Source organism: Rhincodon typus, chromosome 2 (assembly GCF_021869965.1).
Source record: "Rhincodon typus isolate 14 chromosome 2, sRhiTyp1.1, whole genome shotgun sequence".
Taxonomy (NCBI): domain Eukaryota; kingdom Metazoa; phylum Chordata; class Chondrichthyes; order Orectolobiformes; family Rhincodontidae; genus Rhincodon; species Rhincodon typus.
Window position 1 is genome coordinate 142,260,208 of NC_063333.1, and position 9,241 is coordinate 142,269,448.

The 9,241-nt window shown below is 42.3% G+C and overlaps 1 pseudogene; it reads right to left on the reverse strand.

Annotated features, from left to right (window-relative positions):
• Positions 1-3,320: 3,320 nt before the first annotated feature.
• Positions 3,321-3,980, reverse strand: LOC109928548 (annotated as a pseudogene).
• Between the last annotated feature and the right edge of the window lie 5,261 nt (positions 3,981-9,241).

Genomic DNA, 9,241 nt, shown 5'->3' on the forward strand with positions numbered 1-9,241 from the left:
ATGTATGTTTTTTTTTGAAATAAAGGATTAATAATGTAGAAAAAAAGTTTAATGCCTTAACATAAAATGTAGGACATTGCAGTACATGAACAGGCCCTTCGGCTCACCATGTCTGTGCTGACCATAATGCCATTCTAAACCAATCCCATCTGCCTGCACATGGTCTGTATCCATCTCTTCCCTGCCCGTTACGTGTGTAAATGCCTTTTAAATGTTGCTAATGTATCTGCTTCTCCCACCTTCCCTGGCAGCATGTTCCAGTAACCTATTACCCTGTGTGTAAGATAAAACCCTTGCCTCGCACATCTCCTTTAAACTTTCCCCTTCTCAATTTTAAACCAGTGACCCCTAGCGTTTGATATTTTCACCATTGTGGGGAGGGAGGTTGTAGAAAAGACTCTGACTATCCATCCTATTCATGCCTCTCACAATTTTATACATTTATGAGAGGCATGGATGAGATGGATAGTCAGTTTTTTTTTCCCAGAGTGAAAATGTCAAATATATTAGGGGGCATTGCTTTAAAGTGAGACGGGAGAAGTTTTTAAAAGTGTACTTCTAGCTCCCTCGTAAATGCATCTATGAATCAGCTGTTATGGTGGAAAAGGCAGGAAAGTGGAGTTGAGGATGATCGGATCAGCCATGATCCCATTGAATGACAGAGCAGACTTGACGGACCTATTTCTGCTCCTACCTCTTATGATCTTATAATATATCCATCATTTACTCCACCTGGCAGCAGGTTGCACATTCTCACCGCTGTCATGAATAAAGGAGTTTGTTCTAAATATCCCAATGGATTTATTAATGACTGTCTAACCACTGATGGCCCCATGTTCCGTTTTCTCCCCTCAGTGGAAACACCTTCTCCATGGAGTTGTCAAGCCATTTCATATCCTTAAAGACTATTATTAGGCCAATCCTGAGCCCCTTTTATTCTTTAGAAAGAAACAAGTCCGATCAGTCCAACCTAATGGCTATAATCTCTTAGTTCTGGTATCAATCTTTTTTCAAAAGCTTGTTCAGTTTTTGTTTCAATACTGAGACGAGAACCAATCCTAAAATGTGGTTAAACCTGAATAAACTTGTTAAACATAGGTTCTGTGCTTTTCAAATCCACTCCTCTGGAAATACCCCCCAACATTTTATAAACGGTCTTTTAATTAATTAATCATTCCTGGAATGGCAGAGTTGTACCAATGAGGAGATAGTGTGGAGCCTGGGCCTGTATTTCTTTGCTCAGGATGGTTAATTCTCTACCCCAAAGGGCTCTGAAGGCTTACGTACGTTCAGATTGGAGATCGATACATTTCTGATATGAAAGCATCCAAGAGATATTGGGGTAGTGTGGGAAAGTGGCAACTCTGTTGTCTCTGTCCCTGTGTTTGACGAATGAACTTCACGCACATCCAAACACTTTGAGTTGGCATCCACAATGATTAAAAACATTGAGCCCATGAAAGGACCGGCAGAGTAGATGTGTAACTGAGTCCAGGCTTTACCTGGCCATTCCCAAGAATGTGGGGGTGCTGCTGGTAGTAATTTATATCCTTGTTGGCACTCTGCCCAACTAACACAGCTATGTTGGCATCCAATCCTGGCCACCGGACATAACTTCTTACCAACGTCTTCACTTTGGAAACCCCGGAATGACCCTGGTGGGGTTCAGCCAGTATCTGGTGGTGACCTTTTACTTGGCATCATCGCTCCTGCTCCCCATAATAACAGACCATCCTGTACGGTGATCTGGTCTCTCTGGGTCCGGAAGGTTTCAAATCTGGTTGTGATGGCCTTTTTGGTTTCCCTCATCATGTTTTCGTTTTGCCAGGACGGGATCTTTTTGCATCTGCAGTTGAATATTGTCAGCGATAGCCGGAAAGGTGTCTAGAAAGTTTAAAACCAGAACGGACTCTCCTAGTGGAGAGTCTGCTAGTGGAAGGCAGCTCAAGTCATTCCCATTAGCCACTTGGCCTCCCAGACAGTGTTCCAACTTGTCATTGTACTCAATGAGAATAAGGGCCCACCACTTAATTCTACCCAAAGCTATGGACAGCATGGCCCTGTCTTCTTTAAGTAGCTCTGGCAGGGCCTTTTTGTCTGTTACTGTTGCAAACTCACGTTCAAAAAGGTATTGGTGGAACTTTTTCATACCAAAGATGACCGCCAGACCTGAAGAACTGTGGATGCCGTAAATCGGGAACAAAAACAGAAGTTGCTGGAAAAGATCAGCAGATCTGGCAGCATCTGTGAAGAAAAAAATCAGAGTTAACGTTTCGGTTCCGGTGACCCTTCCTCAGAACTGATGGTTTTTTCCTTCACAGATGCAGCCAGACCTGTTGAGCTTTTCCAGTAACTTCTGTTTTTGTTTATGACCTTCTCTATCTGGATGTATCTTCGTTTGGCATCAGCCAAAGCATACACCATAGGGCTTTCCCTTCTGCTGGGCCATCTGTGAGTGAACACTACCCTGATACTGTATGGGGTGGCATCACACATTAGCACCACATCTCGCTTGGGATCATGGTGTGCCAACACCTTAGACAATGATAACTGCTTCTTCACTTCCCTAAAGGCTACATCTTAGCTACGAGATCATTTCAAAGGCTGTCCCCTTTTCCATAGCAAATGTAAAGGTGCTAGTATGGAGGCTAGTTTACATATGAATTTTCCATAATGATTCACTAATCCAATGAAAGACCTAAGCTCCGGTATGGACATGGGAGCTGGGGCACTTTTGATCACCCTCACACGGGTGTAACCCTGTCTTGTCAACTCTGTAGCCCAAGTAGGATGCATGGAAGACACATTTTTCCCTCCTTAAGACGTACCCCTACCTTGGAGAAATGTTTAAGCACTATGTCCAAGTTCTCAAAATGCTGTTTGTCAGTCTTCCCGGTTATTATCACATCATCCAGATAAATGAAAAGCTAGAATAGACCTTGTAAAATGTTATCTGTTGTGTGCTGGAAAATGGCACAGGTTGATGATAACCCAAATGAGAGTCTCTTATATTGGTATAAACCTTTATGGTATTAATAGTAGTGTACTTCTGCAAATCCTCATCATATTTACAAATGCAGGTATACATGGCTCATATCCAGCTTTGTGAAGGACAGCACCCCCGCCAGTTTTGTGTATAAGTCCTCTATGTGAGGGATTGGGTATTTACCCAGCAAAAAGGGCCATCATAACCAGAATCGAAACCTTTCTGGACCTGGTGAGACCAGATCACTGTAGCGGACCTTGTAGCCAATTGGATATTTACATGCAAAGCCTGTTAAGAGAGATGCAAGCTATCTGGGTCTGCTTTATTTTTCTAATTAAAAACACATAGTTCCAGACATTTTATATTTAACTTTTTTCCTCTCGATATCCTGTACTGCTGCTCCCTCTGCCCCTTAGCACAGATTCCAAACAAATGGTCATTGACATGGGTCATGACAAAGCTTTGAAATTCTTCTCATCCTGAGAGATCACCTGAGCCGTCTCTCTTTTGTTTTTGTATTTATTTTTACTTGGCATGACTCGCCCTGATAACTGAGTTGCCACTTTAGTTCCTCCTGCAGAAGAATCTCCCGCGTTATTGAACTGAAGCCTTTCTTGGAAAGATTATCAGCTTAGAGGGATATTCCTTCAGACTTTGAACATTACACTGAGTAAATTCAGTTGACTTGTCATGGGGCTCGTGATGAACAGCAGTGCCAATAGTGTGTGACAATCTTCTGTTAGTACCTGCTGTCTATAGCCCCTCCAGGCTGAAGCCTCGTCCAGTGTGTACTTTAGTATGATATCTATCAACGGACACATCGCAACTGGTGGGAGGGGGCCAGTAACTGGACATAGAGCAGTGCAACATGCTTTAGCCTGTCGTCCTTTAGGCCTGTGGATATTTCCGGCTGGCTGAACCAGGTCCAGACCCTTTCCTGCCCGTCCCTGTGGAAATGAAGTTTCAAAAGTATTCCATTTCGATGTGGAGCCATGGCTGGTTCTCAAGGGGCTAAAACCCTCCCGTAGGAAGATGGTCGAGGGGCCCGCTTTATTTTATTCAGTAATGTTATTACTCACGTCTGGAGCAGATGGGATTTGAACCTGGACCTCTTGGCTCAGAGGTAGGAATGCTACCACTGTGCCACAAGAACCCTTCTAAATTTATTATTTTCAAATACATACCCAACTTTTGAACATGCCAGGGCTCACCTGGGATTTGAACTCAGGACCTCCCATGTATCAGCCCACAATCAATCTCAGAGCAAGAATCCTACCCTGAGCCAATGAGCGATGCCACTATGGGTTTGTTTTTTTAAAAAAAAACTTCGAAGCCCCATCATTAAAATCTGTGAGACTTTTTGTAATGTTTATTTTGAAACTACTAACCACCACCAGTAAACACACCCGTGTTGCCAATTCAGTATTTACAAGCATTGCCCATTATGGGTAATGCAAACTATTAAAAGTGAAGGGGATGTAAGGAGAACAGGAAGGGACTAAATCACAGTGGAGGGGGAGTTAAAGCTTGTTATATCCTGTGGTGCCCACTTGTGGGTTTCTTTTCTATTCCTTTTATACCCAGGAGTGGTATCTCTCATAACTGAGCAACTTTCCCACCACCAAAATCACCAAGACTTTCTTTGCATTTTTTTTCCCTTTTAACTACTACCAATAAAACACCCAATTAAATATTCATGTACAAAGTCCCTGGGTTTTGTTTCTAAAGGGCTCAGTGATGAATTCCAGCTGGGCAGGCCATTGCCTGTTGCCAAGGGAACGCATGCTCAATAAGCTCCACAGGGAGATTAATTACTGATTCCCCCTGGGCCTTGTCGAGGTTATCACAATGTGCTCAATCCTTTTGCTCCTCTACCCTATTTGGAATCATTTTCCAAGGAGTATGCCTTCTTTATTCTTCCTTCTAAAATATATTGCTTAGCATTTATCTCCATTAAAATTCTTCTGTGATTACTACATCAGTTCTGCAAGTTATTCAGATCAGCTATTTTGTCCTAGCTTTCTTTCTCCCTGACATTTTTACCAATGGGTTCAGTCAATTTATCTTCACCCGAAATTGGCTGTCCACACAATGCATTCCCTGCCTTTGTGACATAAGGCTGTGTTGAAATCTCAGGACTTTAATATATTGAAAAGAAAAATAAGCCAGGCAATCATGTCCCTCATAGTTCTCACTCGAGTGATGCTCAGACCACTGAATCTCGAGCATTGCCTGAAGGCACATGATTTCAGATAATGTGGGAAGAAAATGTGAGCTAAGCTGTTTACCGCACTGAAATCAACGAACATTGATAGCTCCCAACGTAGTGTGGTCATCCCTAGCCGTTGACCTTCACAATGTAAATCTGCAATGCTGTCTGAAAGTACAAAAACTTGCAGCTTCCAAAGCATTAATGAGCCATTTATATATGCTGGCAATGGGGAGTCTGTTCCAGGTTACTGTCAATGGCAGGGCTGTAATTTACTAACACTGGGATGGTACTGAATTTAACTGTATCTGATGGCCTGGATGGTCTTGATCTTCGACTGTCTGCATTGCATTTGTATCTGAATGTTGTTTTAAATAACTCCCACTGTTAGTGCCAAGGGTGGTGATGTAAGTGGTTACAATTTAGAGCCTGTGCCTGGACATTGGACAAGTGTGCACAGTCTATCTAAAGACATGGGGACAGAATCAAACAAATCAACTCCCCACCTTTGTTTACAACTATTTCTTGTTTTTAACGAAAATGATGTCATTACAAAAGAGATTGGAAAATCACAAAATAGCAATTGCTGAAGAAGGTATTATCAGACATTAATTCATCCACATAGAGCCACTACACATATTCCCTCCAGTGCTGTTCTTTCTTCACCAGATCCATTTCTGGAATTCTAGCTTTGGTACCTGGTTTGGAGCATCAAACTGCACAGGTTCTTGCTTTTAATCCTTATCCTGTGTGTCTCTGCCTATGTAAATCTTTGCAGTTGTTTACAATAAATTTCACCTGCTGCTTATTTGCCCACATAATTATTTTGCCTAAATCACTTTGCATTGTTGGTTTATGCAATCTGCTTTGATCCCGCTGACCTTCCCAATTTGCTGTCATCAGTAAATGCGCCCACTTTGTATTGAGCTGCTGTTTCTCACTTTTGTAAGGTAATGGTTTATGTAAGTGAGTTCCATTGCAACCCACTCGGTACTTAACACGCCTCCAAATCCAGCCTATCTCCATGATAACTGGTTACTACTTTCCACTTTCAACCAGGTTCTTAACAATGCTTGGGGATTACCCTGAATCTCTGATAATAGGTTTTTATGTAGGCTTACAAGAGCAATCATTTATATTTATGTAATCCCTTTGATATAATAAAACCTCACATGGCTAAAAGCAGACTCTAACAGCAAACCACATAAGATGACATTTGGTTAGGTGGTTGAAAGCTGAGTCAAAGTGGTAGGTTTTTAAGTAGTGTCTTTCTGCCTATGACTTTAGATCAGATGTGCAATCCACTGAATTTAAGCGTATTACTTGACAGAGGGAAGGAAATGAGCAAGAGTTTTCCCAAGGGAAGAGTCCATGCTGATTCCCTGCTCACTTGTTCGCTGGGGTAAATGAGACATACAAAGGACCTTCTTTAATGATGCTGTGGAGCCCAGGTCTTCCTGATGGAGGTTTAACCTGTTGATGGTGTGAGGCTGTGATTGAGTCTTCTGGATCTGGGTTGCCCTTGAGGGCAGCCCAATACAGGTGGTAAACTGCATCTGAGGCCAAATACTGGCACAGCGCAATAGGCAACAAGTATTGTAAGGTAAGTATTGTTCTGAGGAAGGGTCACCAGACCCGAAACATTAACTCTGTTTCTTCCTTCACAGATGCTGCCAGACCTGCTGAGCTTTTCCAGCAACTTTGTTTTTTGTTCCTGATTTACAGCATCTGCAGTTCTTTTGGTTTTTATTTGTAAGGGAATGTTGAATAGAACTTAAGGATTGCCTTAGAGATTTAGGAAGAGAATTCCAGAACTTGATAACGCAATAACTGTTGGCATGGCCACCAATGAGGCCATGATTTAAAATCTAGGCTGTTGTAAAAGGTCAGATTTGCTGGAGTGCAGATATGTCAGAGGGTTGTGGAGCTGGTCATTGATGGGATGAGAAGAAGCGAGACCGTGAAGGAATAAATAGGAGCTAAGGTCACTTAGGTTGAGGATGACGTGATGAATGGGACTGACACACATTGGGACCTGAGCAGTGTAAAATCTATTTACACAGAAAGGTAGAACCGACATGATTCTGGAAATGGTGATGGCTTCCAAGCAAATAAGAAGGTTGAACAGGTATGATGTGGATCCACACTAAAAGTGATTTACTGATGTCCCGTTACAAATAATAATTGCAGATTGATGTTATTTGCATAAAATAAAAGCTTGTGGTTTGGCGGGGTAACATAGAAGATGAGCTAGCTACCAGGAAACAATATAGACATAAATGGTCATTTTCTGATTAGTGAGATGTAATGAGTGGTGTGTCACAGGGACCTCAACCTGTTATAATTTTGTAGAAGTGATTTTGGGTAAAGATACTGAAGGTATGATGGCTATCCTTGTTGACACAATAGTATTTCGGAAAGATACCTGTGAAGGAGTATACAAAGATGTACAGGTTGAGTGGGCAAAGATGTGGCAAATGGATTTTAATAAAGGAAAATGTGAAAATGTCCATTTTTGGTAGGCAGTGTTTAAAATAAAAGCACAGATCAAAATGGTGAGAAATGTCAAAGCTCTGTGTCCTGTAGTGTGAATCACAAAATGTTAGTATATGTGTACAGCAAGTAATTTAGGAATGCTATTGTTCTTTGCGAGGGGAATTGAATATGAAACTAGAGATGTTATGCTTTACTTATAGGGAACAATGGTGAGTCATTTCTGGAGTGCTGCTGAGAAATGGTTTACCAGAGGACTACCTGGAATGAGTGTGTTGTCTAACGAGAAAAGGTTGGATAGGCTGTGCTGGAGTTTAGAAGGGTAAGAGGGGACTTAATTGAAACATATAAGATCCCGAGAGGCCTTTGATAGGAGTGAGTATGGATAAGATGTTTTCTCTTATGGCGCAATCTAGAACTAGGGGTCACTGTTTAAAAGTAAGGTGTCACCCATTTAAGACTTGGATAGGGACAATTTTTTTTTTTCTCTCACAACATCCTGGGGGTTACCGTTGACCAGAAACTGAACTGGGCCCCCAAACAGTGGCTACAGCAGCAGGTCAGAGGCCAGGCATCCTGCAGCGAGTAACTCACCTCCTGACTCCTCAGAACCTGCCCACCATTTACAAGGCACAAGTCAGGAGACTGATGAAATACTCTTCACCTATCTAGATGAGTGCAGCTCCAACAACACTCAAGAAGCTTGACATCATCCAGGTCAAGGCAGCCCACTTGATTGGTACCACATCCACAAGCATCCACTCCCTTCACCAGTGAAACAAAGTAGCAGCGGTGTGTACCATCAATAAAGTACACTGCGGTTGTTCACCAAGCCTCCTTAAACTGCACCTTCAAAACTCATGACCGCTATCATCTAGGACAAAGGCAGCAGATGCATGGGAACTCCATACCTCAAGTTCCCCTTTAAGCCACTTGTTATCCTGACTTGTAAATATATCAACATTCCTTCACTATTGGGCAGAGAGGGTGTCAAAATCCTGGAATGTCTCTCCTATGGGCATTTTGTGCCTACCGACAGCACTACAGCAGCATCAGAGGGCATATCACCATCACCTTCTCAAGAACAGTTAGGGACGGGCAATAAATGCTGGTCCTGCCAGTGTTACCCACATTCTATGAATGAATTTAAAAAAAAAAAATCAGAGGGTTGTGAGTATTTGAAGCTGTCTTTCTGGAAAGGCAGTGGAAGCTGAGTCTTTGGCTGTTTTTAAGGCAGAGGTAAATAGATCCTTAATCAGCAAGGGTGTGAATGGTTAGCAAGAGCAGACTGGATTGTGGGTAATTGGTTCAGCCACAAACTGATTTGAAAGATGGAGCAGACATGAGGGCTCAAAGAGCCTACATCTGCTCCTATCCCATATGTGTGCTTGTGGAATCCCATAGTTTACTCTTGATGACTAATTCTTGATTTTGCGGGGAATAGACCTGAGTTGGTGAGTCTGTTTATATCTCTTATTTCCTTAATTAAGGACACTATAATGGTTTGCTTCCAGCATTTATAGACTGGCTGTCAGTGCGTCACCAATCTCTTC